Source organism: Coregonus clupeaformis, unplaced genomic scaffold (genome assembly GCF_020615455.1).
Source record: "Coregonus clupeaformis isolate EN_2021a unplaced genomic scaffold, ASM2061545v1 scaf0736, whole genome shotgun sequence".
In the NCBI taxonomy this organism is placed as follows: domain Eukaryota; kingdom Metazoa; phylum Chordata; class Actinopteri; order Salmoniformes; family Salmonidae; genus Coregonus; species Coregonus clupeaformis.
In genome coordinates, this window is record NW_025534191.1 from 119,084 (window position 1) to 132,541 (window position 13,458).

Genomic DNA, 13,458 nt, shown 5'->3' on the forward strand with positions numbered 1-13,458 from the left:
TCCTCTTGGTTGTGAAGGTAGATAGCTAGCTAATTTAGTTCCCAGAGACTTCCGTTAAAATGTGCTAATAGCCTGGGGACGAGGTTACTAGCTAGCTAATTTTTTGCGAGGGAAGGCTAAATAATTTGCTTTATTTTTATTTTCTAAGTGTCCCTTCAAGGGTTCCGTAGATCGCTGATACGTTGGTCTATCAAAATATATAGTTCAAATGTTGTTAATATTAAGAATAATTTGACCCACCACCTGGATTCGGTCCTATGTAGCAAAAATTGAAATGTTGTTTTTTACATTGGATAACAGTAGAGACTAAGAGCTAGAAAATGTCATATGCAGTTGAGGAACAATGGGAAAGTAATTCTGCTTTTAAAGTTGATAAACATGTAACTCCACTTTTGAGAGAATGGCCTGTGAATGTTTTGCTACACCTACTGGAGAGCTCTTCTTTGTCTACACCCATTCAGTATCGTTCACACCCTCTTAAGCCTTGGCCCCACCCATCTCTTTAAGAAACACATGTGAGGCCATGTACTAAACAACCAACTCTTACCCGTATACATGGATGAACGCTTCTGTAATGGATGCAATGGTTGCCCTTAGTTTGAAGATGTCATCCGGATACAAGTGTTTTATACAACAGCCTTCTGTGTTCTCTTCTCAAATCTCTCCACGTATGGCAATCAACTCTCTGCTTCCACTGATTTCAAAACTCTGTCAACTTCTTCCATGACAACATCACCGTTTCTTCCCCTTCACTGTCATCAGAAGCCTCTACAATGTCTGGTTCAACGATCTTTGTCGATAGTGCCTGTTAACATTACATTTTAGTCATTTAGCAGACGCTCTTATCCAGAGCAACTTACAGTTAGTGAGTGCATACATTTTTTTTTTTTTTTTCATACTGGCCCCCCATGGGAAACAAACCCACAACCCTGCCGGCCATTCCCTCCCCTACCAATTGTGCGCCACCCCATGGGTCTCCCGGTCACGTCCGGCTACGACAGAGCCTGGATTCAAACCAGGATCTCTAGTGGCACAGCTAGCACTGCGATGCAGTGCCTTAGACCACTGCGCCACTCGGGAGTCCATGGCGGACCAATCCGAACTAATTTCTCGGCATGTCCAGACCATTTCATTATTTCAGCCAATAATGGCTAGTGGGAAGGCTGTGGGAAGGCTCCTGTATTTTTCTGTGGCTAAACCAACTATGCTTGTAATTTAACCATTTTGTTCATATTTACAGATGGCATACATGTTTGTTATTAAGGCACACGAAAGTTCACATGTTCCAGAAGGTATTTCTGCCCAAAAAAACAAATTTTTATAAAAATAAATAAAATAAGAATGTTCAAATGTGAATAGTGACGTGCGACATATACCTAGCTTCTTGAAACAGGTCACAAATATTTGTGAAAAAAAAGTAGAGATTGTCCCATCTTTGAAGAAACCTTCTGCTCACTATAATAATAATAATAATAATAATAATAATAATAATAATAATAATATGCCATTTAGCAGACGCTTTTATCCAAAGTGACAGTACTTAGTGGCGGTAATGACCTGAGTAGCTACCTGAGAAAGATTAAACTCATTAGCTGTAGTCACCTTATATGACACCTTCAACAGAAAGATCGTACACCTTATGGTAAACTCATTACCGCCACTGAGTACTGTTGTATCTAATGAACACTTTCCTTTGTTGCAGGAAGTCCACACACAGACACACACAGACACACACACACACACACACACACACACACACACACACACACACACACACACACACACACACACACACACACACACACACACACACACACACTTTACTGTGTGTAGGACAGACAGAGGAAGGGGAAACAGTATATATAATTTATTTCACACGGCTAAACCTTTTAAATGTTTCCTGAAAGAGCATGGTGCCCAACCGGGCTGCGTGACAGGCTCTGACGGATTTTAGTGCTGCTGGGTAAATGTCTTCCATCTCACTTAAATCACTTCCTGAATGTGTATTTACTGAACATGTTGGACTGACTTGAACTCAGACGGGGAAGAGGAGCAGAGACATAATAAGGGTAATTGTAACATACAGTACAGCATCATACTCACTCAGCATCATACAGTACAGCATCATACAGTACAGCATCATACAGTACAGCATCATACAGTACATCATCATACTCACTCAGCATCATACAGTACAGCATCATACAGTACAGCATCATACAGTACAGCATCATACTCACTCAGCATTGCAGAGTTAGAACTGATTAGGATGACCACGACTGTAAAAGAGTTTCCAGCTGAAATATGTTCTCTCTCTGTCTCTCTCTCTCTCTCTCTCTCTCTCTCTCTCTCTCTCTCTCTCTCTCTCTCTCTCTCTCTCTCTCTCTCTCTCTCTGCTCTCTCTCTCTCTCTCTCTCTCTCTCTCTCTCTCTCTATCTCTCTCTCTCTGTCTCTCTCTCTCTCTCTCTCTCTCTCTCTCTCTCTCTCTCTCTCTCTCTCTCTCTCTCTCTCTCTCTCTCTCTCTCTCTCTCTCTCTCTCTCTCTCTCTCTCTCTCTCTCTCTCTCTCTCTCTCTCTCCCTCCCTCCGACCTAGTACTATAATCAATATACACCGCGCTGAGACCGACCAGGTACTATAATCAATATACACACAGACCAGGTACATTACATTTACATCATTTAGCAGACGCTCTTATCCAGAGCGACTTACAAATTGGTGCATTCAACTTATGATAGCCAGTGGAACAACCACCTTTTATTTTTTATTTTTTATGGGGGGTGGGGGAAGAAGGTTTACTTTATACTATTCCAGGTATTCCTTAAAGAGGTAGGGTTTCAAGTGTCTCCGAAAGGTGGTCAGTGACTCCGCTGTCCTGGCGTCGTGGGGGAGCTTGTTCCACTATTGGGGTGCCAGAGCAGCGAATAGCTTTGACTGGGCTGAGCGGGAACTGTGCTTCCGTAGAGGTAGGGGGGCTAGCAGGCCAGAGATGGATGAACGTAGTGCCCTCGTTTGGGTGTAGGGACTGATCAGAGCCTGAAGGTAAGGAGGTGCCGTTCCCCTCACAACTCCGTGGGCAAGCACCATGGTCTTGAAGTAGATGCGAGCCTCAACTGGAAGCCAGTGGAGTGTGCGGAGGAGCGGGGTGACATGAGAGAACTTGGGAAGGTTGAACACCAGACGGGCTGCAGCGTTCTGGATAAGTTGAAGGGGTTTAATGGCACACGCAGGGAGCCCAGCCGACAGCGAGTTGCAGCAATCCAGACGGGAGATGACAAGTGCCTGGATTAGGACCTGTGCCGCTTTCTGTGTAAGGTAGGGTCGTACTCTGCGAATGTTGTAGAGCATGAACCTGTAGGATCGGGTCACCGCTTTGATTTTAGCGGAGAACGATAGGGTATTGTCCAGGGTCACGCCAAGGTTCTTTGCACTCTGGGAGGAGGACACAATGGAGTTGTCAACCGTGATGGCGAGATCATGGAGTGGGCAGTCCTTCCCCGGGAGGAAGAGCAGCTCCGTCTTGCTGAGGTTCAGCTTGAGGTGGTGATCCGACATCCACACTGATATGTCTGCCAGACATGCAGAGATGCGATTCGCCACCTGGTTATCAGAAGGGGGAAAGGAGAAAATGAATTGTGTGTCGTCTGCGTAGCAATGATAGGAGAGACCATGTGAGGATATGACAGAGCCAAGTGACTTGGTGTATAGAGAGAATAGGAGAGGGCCTAGAACTGAGCCCTGGGGGACACCAGTGTTGAGAGCACGTGGTGCGGAGACAGATTCTCGCCACGCCACCTGGTAGGAGCGACCTGTCAGGTAGGACGCAATCCAAGAGTGAGCAGCGCCGGAGATGCCCAACTCGGAGAAGAACAGCGCCGGAGAAGATGGCTGCCGTTTTACAGCCCTCTAACCAATTATACTATTATGTGTGTTTTTCTGCGTTATTTGTAATTTATTTTGTACATAATGTTTCTGCCATGATCTCTTATAACCAAAAAGAGCTTCTGGATATCAGGACAGCGATAACTCACCTCGTATTGGACGAAGATTTTTTCTTCAACGAGGCGGCCGCAAAGGATATCCTACAGACACCCGACAAGGCCCAAATCCCCGTAATTCGCATGAGGAAGAGACGGAGATATCGTGGACGTAGGTCAGGGTGCCTTGTAAGGATCCGACGGCGAGCGATATTTAAGCCAATCTTCAATCATTGGAGAACAAATTGGATGACCTAAGATTACGGTTATCCTACCAACGGGACATTAAAAACTGTAATATCGTATGTTTCACCGAGTTGTGGCTGAACGACGACATGGATAACATACAGCTAGCGGGCTATACGCTACATCGGCAGGATAGAACGGCTGACTCCGGTAAGACAAGGGGTGGCGGTCTGTGTATATTTGTAAACAACAGCTGGTGCACAAAATCAAATACTAAGGAAGTCTCAAGGTTTTGCTCGCCTGAGGTAGAGTATCTTATGATGAGCTGTAGACCACACTATTTACCAAGAGAGTTTTCATCTATATTTTTCATAGCTGTCTATTTACCACCACAAACCAATGCTGGCATTAAGATTGCACTGAATGAGCTGTATAAGGCCATACATCAACAGGAAAATGCTCATCCAGATGCAGCGCTCCTAGTCGCCGGGGACTTTAATGCAGGGAAACTTAAATCCGTTCTACCTAATTTCTACCAGCATGTTAAATGTGCAACCAGAGGAAAAAAAAAACTCTAGACCACCTTTACTCCACACACAGAGACGCATACAAAGCTCTCCCTCGCCCTCCATTTGGCAAATCTGACCATAACTCTATCCTCCTGATTCCTGCTTATAAGCAAAAACTAAAGCAGGAAGCACCAGTGACTCGGTTAATAAAAAAGTGGTCAGATGACGCAGATGCTAAGCTAAAGGACTGTTTTGCTAGCACAGACTGGAACATGTTCCGGGATTCTTCAGATAGCATTGAGGAGTACACCACATCAGTCACTGGCTTCATCAATAAGTGCATCGATGATGTCGTCCCCACACACAGTAAAAACAGAAGTGTTAATTTAACTCCTATCGAGTTGAATTTAACTCTGTTTCAGATAACATTTGGTCCCACTCAAAATCAGTGTAAAATGTACTCTTTGGTCAGTGTAAAACTTTTAGAGTTAATTCTACTCCATATTGTGTAAAAAATAACAATGAAATGTGTCAAAATATTTAACACTGTAGTTTAATCACACTGTTGAGAGTAATATGATTACACTGTATAGAGTTAAGTCAACTACAATTTTACTTTAAAAAATGACACTTTAAAGTGTAATGATATTTACTTTTCATTTCTCTACAGTGTTTTTTATTTTTTTATTTAAATCATATGATGTAGTGTTACTGAATTATAGAAATATCAATACTATCAAATAAAACAAAGCACAATAATACAAGATGAGAGCACCCACATTTATTGAAAAAAAAAAGTTTAATTTCAATGTCCGTGAATTTACATTGTACACCCATTGCCTTGTCTATGACAGAAGTATAACATCATAAAAATGTTCACCAGAGAAAGCAATATGGCACAACAAGGAGAGCTGTGTCATTTCCTCCATATGACCTTTGTATGTCAAAAGGTCTAGGGTAGTGCAGGTTGTCGACATGAAAAAAACTAAATCATGCTTTGATCTGATCACCTCATATGCATGGAAATGTTCTTGAAAAGTTACTGTAACTAAAGGCACTGTGAGTAGTAACAGTTTTTCACACATTATCAGAACTGACTCAATCTGATAAAACAAGGGCACTTCAGAGTCAACTTCGCCACAGATAACCAAGTGTGGGCGATAAACATACCCATTATGTTTAGCCCAATTAACCTTCATAACCTGAATGCTACTGGGCACTTGCATTGCCAAAGCAATTTCAGAACCTCCTTTTACCATATTTAAAGCCACCATTTTTCCTGGACCAATATCTAACCGACTAAAAGTTGTTGATCTTCGCCAACTATATGCCATATGATTCTGATGCTTTTTTGCCAGCGTTTTGGTAATATTTTTAAACGATTTAAGCTGTTTTTTGAAAAAATTATGTTTGCCTTCATACCTCATACACCAACTATGAAGTACAGGCCCTATTTTCTGGATGCAGCGGGGATAGTGGATAAGAAAATGGTGCTTTGGTAAAAGTTTTTTCTGAGGATACAACTTCTTAAACAGTGTATGGTGATCAACAATCAAATGTTTTAAATATACACATAGACCTTGAGATAACATGGGCGAGAATATAATGTTAATTATTTGCAATAATAAAAGAAGCAGGCCCCAGTGTTGGTCAGTAGAAGTTACCAAATCTCCAAAGATAAGAGGAACATTCCTAAGTAGCACCAGGACTGAATTGCATTCAGTCCCAGATCATTAGATCCTTCACTTAAATTAACAGTCACAGGCCTGTTATTTCTCTCTGTGAAACCATAATCAAAACTTTGTATTCTTGAATGTATTTCTCTGATGTAACATGTTTTTCATTCAAATACAGAAATAATAACTTCAATTCAGTACTGGCCAACCCCTTCTAACACATCATGCATCACATCAACTGAGAAGTTCTCAGTTGTGTGAAAATACCTCAATGAATTTAATATGCATGACCTTTTCACACCAAAAACATACGGAAGGGATGGATTACAAGCCATTTCTTGACAGTGAGCAGTATGCATATCTTTGGTGCGTAAAACTATTTTGGAAGAATCTTCAGAGAATTCTGTTTGAAAGTCCTCCTTTTCTGCTAAACAGAACCTGCAACAGTACCTTGCACTGAAAGACTCCACCAGACCAAACAAACTATGCAAACCCAAATTATCACCTGTTACCTGTACTACAGTGCCACGTACATAACCACTGTATAATGGAATCTCAATACCATCGCTCTCTAACACTTTAATGTCTCGAACAATGGGAGCAAAAAATTTCACTAAAACCATATCGTTTAACATCTTGAGTATGAAATAAGGCGCACAGGTGTATGTTAGCCAAAAAAAGAATTCCATTTTGGAGAGAAGTTTCTTAAAGTAAAATATACTCCACCCAATTTATGAATACCTCGCTTGGAACCCAATGGGTTGGCGACCTCAAAATCATCATAGAACATCTGGACCTGTATTGTCTGCTTCTCAGTTGAGAACAGGGGGTGACTTTTAAAAAAGATCCATCACAAATATCTCTCAGTCTAGAGTTGCTGGTAGCTGAGCTTTGCAACATTTCTGCAAAATACTGACTTTTAAATATTGACTGCAGTGTAGATAAAATTGGAATATACATGAATTTATCTTGAACTACTACCTGATCATATGTTCCAGTCTTTTTATTTCGTCTTGTGTCAAATCTTGAACCAATCACACATTCAACTGGTTCTACTATTTCCCACTTGGCAGTCATAAATTTTTATCGCTTGTATTCCGAATTTAGAACTGTGAAAGGATTCTCTTACCCCTCAAAACACGCCTCAACTTTCTTGCACATTTCTGTTTCTCTTTCATTACTAAATACATGCTTTATCACTGTTTCTTTAGCATGCTGATGAATATCTTGAACAATCTCTTCCATGGAAATCACTACAGTATTTACTGTACTTTGACCAACACCTGCTGCCTTTAGATCAGAAATAACAGCTGCACAACTATTTACAATGTATGGCGAAGATAACTCTGACTCAGCCTCTAAACATTCAGTCGACACTTCAACATGAGAAATATTACTGGTGTTGACGGTACTTTGAGGGTCTGAAAGATCATCTTCTATAGAATCTACTAAACTTTCTCCGTGGCACTTGTTAAGATGTTTTCTAAAACCAGAAAAGCTACCAAAAGAACGTGAGCATCCTTCTTGACCACATTTCAGAAAAAGAGTCCTGCCTGTACATAGCCCATGAATTATCTTAAGGTGCTTAACAAGGTTGTTTGGACTTCCATGGTCACTTTTGCAAAGAAAACACTTCATAGTTTTATCTCAACTAACGCACCATTCTTGCTCGCAACTCAGCAACTCTAGGAGTCTCCTTTGTTTCCCCCCATGTTGATGTTATAGATGGTTGTTTGCACAAAAGTGAAAAAAGCTGCTCAAGGAAGAACTGTATGACGTACCAAATACGTAATGGGCTTTAAAGACTTAGTCAAAAGCTCCTACTGAACCTGTTGCCTTGCATGGAAGAGCATGCTTGTCAACCACAATGAAGTAGGAGTGAATGCTGCTCTGTGTGGATCCCTGGGCGAGAAGGTAGGGCTGACTGCTTTGGGTGATGTTGTCAAGATGCTGCTGCACACTGGTTCCAACCTACAAAAAAACACATTCAACAGAATTGTTTTGGTGACTAACCTCTGACAATAGATAAGATCACCTCAAACTGTGCACAAGATTGAGATGATGGAATATATATTTTAAACAACTGTTAAGCATACCTTTTGAAATCTGATGAGCTGATCTACAGCTTGATATGCAGACATCTTTCCCGGCCTCTTTCTACCTTGTGCAGATGGTGGTAGCAAATGTAGCAGCAGCAAGATGGCAGACATGTCACTGTCCCAGCCTACAAATAAGTAAATAAAAACCTGGTTAACATTGTGCCGTAGCATAACATTCTTATTCACAACTTGCACCATTATGGACATATAATGCACACCTACATTATCCACATAAAAAAGTAAAACAGTTCATTCATACCATTCTCAACTTCAGCAGCTGACTCAGCATTGCGCATCAAATCCAAGAGTTCTGTGGTGGATACAAGTCCATGGCTTTCCTTTATTACTTTTGCTTTGAAAGTGGTTGGCCACTTCTCCAAGAATTTGTTGGCTGTGGCCTCACCAAACAGAAGTCTGAAATCTTGTTCTATCTGCAATGTAACACACAAAGACAGAAATAATGAGTGTTACCTTATTCTTCATTGGATATTTTTGGTGATGCAGTGAATTAAGTTGTCATACCAGTCCTGGTGTGTCCAGAAATCTTTGGGAAGACCGAGAAGACATCTGATGATTTGGCTTCATCGTTGACCATTGCTTGCCGATATATGAAGGTCATTTTCATCTTCTCACGGACAGTGTTTTCATCAGCAGAGTGTCTCAAAACAGCAATAGCTGCTTCCACATCCTCATCAGATGGCTCTCTGTCATAGGTGAAGGGCTGACGATCACGGCCTGGCCCACCAACTTAAGACAAAATACAGTGTTAAGAAATCCTTTCTGTACAATTCACAGGTCACCATTATAATTACATGTCACTGATCAGAAAACATACCTTTAGGAGATTTGCTGACTGAGGCACCTCTTTCCTCTGCTGTTTTTCTTTGTATGGTCTTCAATCGCCATGCAAGGTATCCGGAACCACTCTCCGGATCGTAGTAATGATCCTATATTATTATAAATAAATTATAAAGGAGTACTATTCCCATTTCATAGAGTGAATATGTGCATAATGTTGCAATAACCCATTTACTTACATATCCATGTTGTGAGTATGGGTCTTCTAGATAGGGAAACAAAGCTACTATCCCCTGTGCATACATCACTCTGACACTTTTGGGGGGATGTCCTAGCATATGAATTCAAAGTTAACATCACACTGAATTGATATTGCACAACACATTTTACATAATTAATAACCGGAAAATAATAACAATGTTTCTTTACAGCCCATCTATATGCTTAATGCTTACCCATGTGTTTCTGTCATCTCAGCAGCAAGTATGTTGATCATCTGTCTTCTGGTGGCATCTGTCAGAGATTTGGTTTTTCCATACTCTTGCATAATGCGTTCACCACCAGGCTTTGATGTTAGGATTTTTTCAATCAGCTATAGGTGGAAAGAAATGTGCTTTCCGTAATTGTAAAACAATATGTAATGCTGTCACATGATGAAACAACATTCAGATTGGACTTAACAGCAATGTTCACCACTTACTGCTTTTGCCTCATAGTTTATGTGGCATGGCCTTTTAGGCTGGCTTCGCTAGCCGCTACTTCTTCAACATCGTCACACACAGTGAAATTCAGAATGATGGTGTCATCAGATGTACCCGAGCATGATGATGAATGAGAGGTATCTGTTCATTATGAAATTTGTGCAAAACATAGAAACATATTACAATAAACTGTTATTTTTAAGACAATAAAGGTTCTCATTCTGGCCTTTAAACTAAAAACTAATTGAATGAATGAATACCAAGTCCATTGCCCAGCATGATTCTGAAAGTTCCAGGTGACTCCTTTACTAATTCTTCAAAAACATCTGAGTCAACTTCTGTGTCAGACTGGTCATACACCTTAATGTCTGGCTTTCTGCTTTCTGGTATGTTGAATTTTAGACACACTGTTAAAAAAGAAGAAAAAAAGAAAAACATGCATTCCCCTTCTCACAAGAATCCAAGTTCATACTTAAGGTTGCCTCATGTGTTCACAAAATGATGAAAGACAAGGATCTGCACCTGATTTTATGTTACTGAAAATATAAAGCACAGCAGAAATGACTATAGACCTAAATAGATATCATAAGATAATAGCTTAATGCTGTATTATTTTGTCGTTAGGGTGATATGTATTGCTTTAACCTATTATACCTACCTTCTTTCAAGAAAGCATTGAATGTCAGCTCAGACAGCTTGACGTATTTCTGCTCTTCCCGAGCTGAACACGCAACAGCATTTTTGCCTCTGTTAACAAAGAAAATATATATTCAAAATCATCATTTAGTGCTGGTTCAACTAAGCGTTAGCTAACTATCCATTTATCTCAGTAGTACTAGCTACGCAATGCACTATGCATTACTTAGACGTTACACTGCAATTACAAAGGCTGAAGTAGACAAAGTTGTGCTGGTTGAATATAACGTTAAGCTGCCATTTTCTGCAGCAAATGGGTGTAGGCTAGTTCAAGTTTAGAGGCACATTGTCCCATTAGCTACCAAATAACTAGCTATGTGTCAAAGTTAGCTAGCTCATTAGCCATTTTAGTTCGAACAGTAGCTAACCATTAAAATGGTTAAGCAATGTTAAACAAACCCGTCATGCAAATCAGTGATCTAAGTTATCGTTTTATAACACCAACATTAGCTGGCTAACTATCAGAAGCATGCTAACATTACCGTTATATATAGCTTTATAAAAAACAGTTAACGTTAGTGTAAGGAAGCCTGGGAAGCTATACAATAACGTTAGCTAACAATACTATCTGTATAAATGTTTTGTTGTTAGCGAACGTTATTTTACGTATTTTTACCATTCTGACAAACTTCATTCGTGAAAATATTGCAACACAAAGAAAGACAGTTACCGATACTGATTGCAAGCTAGCTAACCGCATGACAAGCACAATCTGCGCTCATGCCAAACGGTGGTGTCCTTCAAACGAACTGATTAGCTAAGTTAACGTTACTATTTTTAGCCATATGAAACAGCAAGCCATTCACAAAAATATCAAACATATTCCATGGGTATATCATATAACAGTTATTACTGTCAACCATCTGAACTTACAAGCTAATTTAGCTGGCTGATGACGAGGTCACTGCAAGGGGGACCGCCGCATGGAACTCGTAACTTAAAATATGACCTTGACATCAGAACAACTCTAAAATTATGTAAAGTTAAAAAATACCGGTTTGGTGTTGAAAAAACGGGGATGTAACTTACCTAGCAATATCTGTGGCCTAGCTACTCCTTCGCAATCTTCCTCCACCAACGTACGTGCCAAACTTCAGCAAAGCAGAGTGGCGGGTATTCATCACTGCTGTAGAGTTGAAATTGTCACTGCGTATCTGCAGATTTTTACACTCACTTTTAACTCCACTGATAGAGCAACTTTACTCTCAAAAATGTTGAAAATACTCTATCTGGGTTAAAATAACTTTACTCTGAAATATTAACACCCCATTTTTTACTGTGCAGTGACCGTACGTACATACCCCAACCAGAAGCCATGGATTACAGGAAACATCCGCACTGAGCTAAAGGGTAGAGCTGCCGCTTTCAAGGAGCGGGACTCTAACCCGGACGCTTATAAGAAATCCCGCTATGCCCTCCGACGAACCATCAAACAGGCAAAGAGTCAATACAGGACTAAGATTGAATCGTACTACACTGGCTCTGACGCTCGTCGGATGTGGCAGGGCTTGAAAACTATTACAGACTACAAAGGGAAGCACAGCCGCGAGCTGCCCAGTGACAAAAGACTTCCAGACGAGCTAAACCACTTCTATGCTCGCTTCGAGGCAAGCAACACTGAAGCATGCATGAGAGCACCAGCTGGCTCACATCAACAGCATTATCCCAGAAACCCTAGACCCACTCCAATTTGCATACCGCCCCAACAGATCCACAGATGATGCAATCTCTATTGCACTCCACACTGCCCTTTCCCACCTGGACAAGAGGAACACCTACGTGAGAATGCTATTCATTGACTACAGCTCAGCATTCAACACCATAGTGCCCTCAAAGCTCATCACTAAGCTAAGGATCCTGGGACTAAACACCTCCCTTTGCAACTGGATCCTGGACTTCCTGATGGGCCGCCCCCAGGTGGTAAGGGTAGGTAACAACACATCTGCCACACTGATCCTCAACACGGGGGGCCCCTCAGGGTGCGTGCTCAGTCCCCTCCTGTACTCCCTGTTCACCCATGACTGCATGGCCAGGCACGACTCCAACACCATCATTAAGTTTGCCGACGACACAAAAGTGGTAGGCCTGATCACCGACAACGATGAGACAGCCTATAGGGAGGAGGTCAGAGACCTGGCCGTGTGGTGCCAGGACAACAACCTCTCCCTCCACGTGACCAAGACAAAGGAGATGATTGTGGACTACAGGAAAAAAAAAGAGGACTGAGCCCGCCCCCATTCTCATCGACGGGGCTGTAGTGGAACAGGTTGAGAGCTTCAAGTTCCTTGGTGTCCACATCACCAACAAACTATCATGGTTCAAACACACCAAGACAGTCGTGAAGAGGGCACGACAAAGCCTATTCCCCCTCAGGAGACTGAAAAGATTTGGCATGGGTCCTCAGATCCTAAAAAAATTCTACAGCTGCACCATCGAGAGCATCCTGACTGGTTGTATCACCGCCTGGTATGGCAACTGCTTGGCCTCCGACCGCAAGACACGACAGAGGGTAGTGCGTACGGCCCAGTACATCACTGGGGCCAAGCTTCCTGCCATCCAGGACCTCTATACCAGGCGGTGTCAGAGGAAGGCCCTCAAAATTGTCAAAGACTCCAGCCACCCTAGTCATAGACTGTTCTCTCTGCTACCGCACGGCAAGCGGTACCAGAGTGCCAAGTCTAGGTCCAAAAGACTTCTTAACAGCTTCTACCCCCAAGCCATAAGACTCCTGAACAGCTAATCATGGCTACCCGGACTACTTGCACTGCCCCCCCACCCCATCCTTTTACGCTGCTGCTACTCTGTTAATTATTTATGC

General features: G+C 41.8%; 4 long non-coding RNA genes across 4 annotated transcripts; all 4 read right to left on the reverse strand.

Moving 5' to 3' along the window:
* Nucleotides 1–8,161: 8,161 nt before the first annotated feature.
* LOC121576427 lies at nucleotides 8,162–8,992 on the reverse strand. Its single transcript, XR_006002483.2, has 4 exons — nucleotides 8,968–8,992; nucleotides 8,705–8,876; nucleotides 8,443–8,570; nucleotides 8,162–8,317 (listed from the first exon to the last, which is right to left on the reverse strand). It is a non-coding gene; the product is annotated as an uncharacterized LOC121576427 (long non-coding RNA).
* Nucleotides 8,993–8,996: 4 nt separating this feature from the next.
* Nucleotides 8,997–9,569, reverse strand: LOC121576425. Its single transcript, XR_006002481.2, has 3 exons — nucleotides 9,483–9,569; nucleotides 9,281–9,392; nucleotides 8,997–9,192 (listed from the first exon to the last, which is right to left on the reverse strand). It is a non-coding gene; the product is annotated as an uncharacterized LOC121576425 (long non-coding RNA).
* On the reverse strand, nucleotides 9,563–9,990 carry LOC123485560. The gene is made up of 3 exons (XR_006659052.1): nucleotides 9,944–9,990; nucleotides 9,699–9,835; nucleotides 9,563–9,574 (listed from the first exon to the last, which is right to left on the reverse strand). It is a non-coding gene; the product is annotated as an uncharacterized LOC123485560 (long non-coding RNA).
* Nucleotides 9,991–9,993: 3 nt separating this feature from the next.
* Nucleotides 9,994–10,662, reverse strand: LOC121576426. The gene is made up of 3 exons (XR_006002482.2): nucleotides 10,603–10,662; nucleotides 10,205–10,351; nucleotides 9,994–10,085 (listed from the first exon to the last, which is right to left on the reverse strand). It is a non-coding gene; the product is annotated as an uncharacterized LOC121576426 (long non-coding RNA).
* Nucleotides 10,663–13,458: the final 2,796 nt, after the last annotated feature.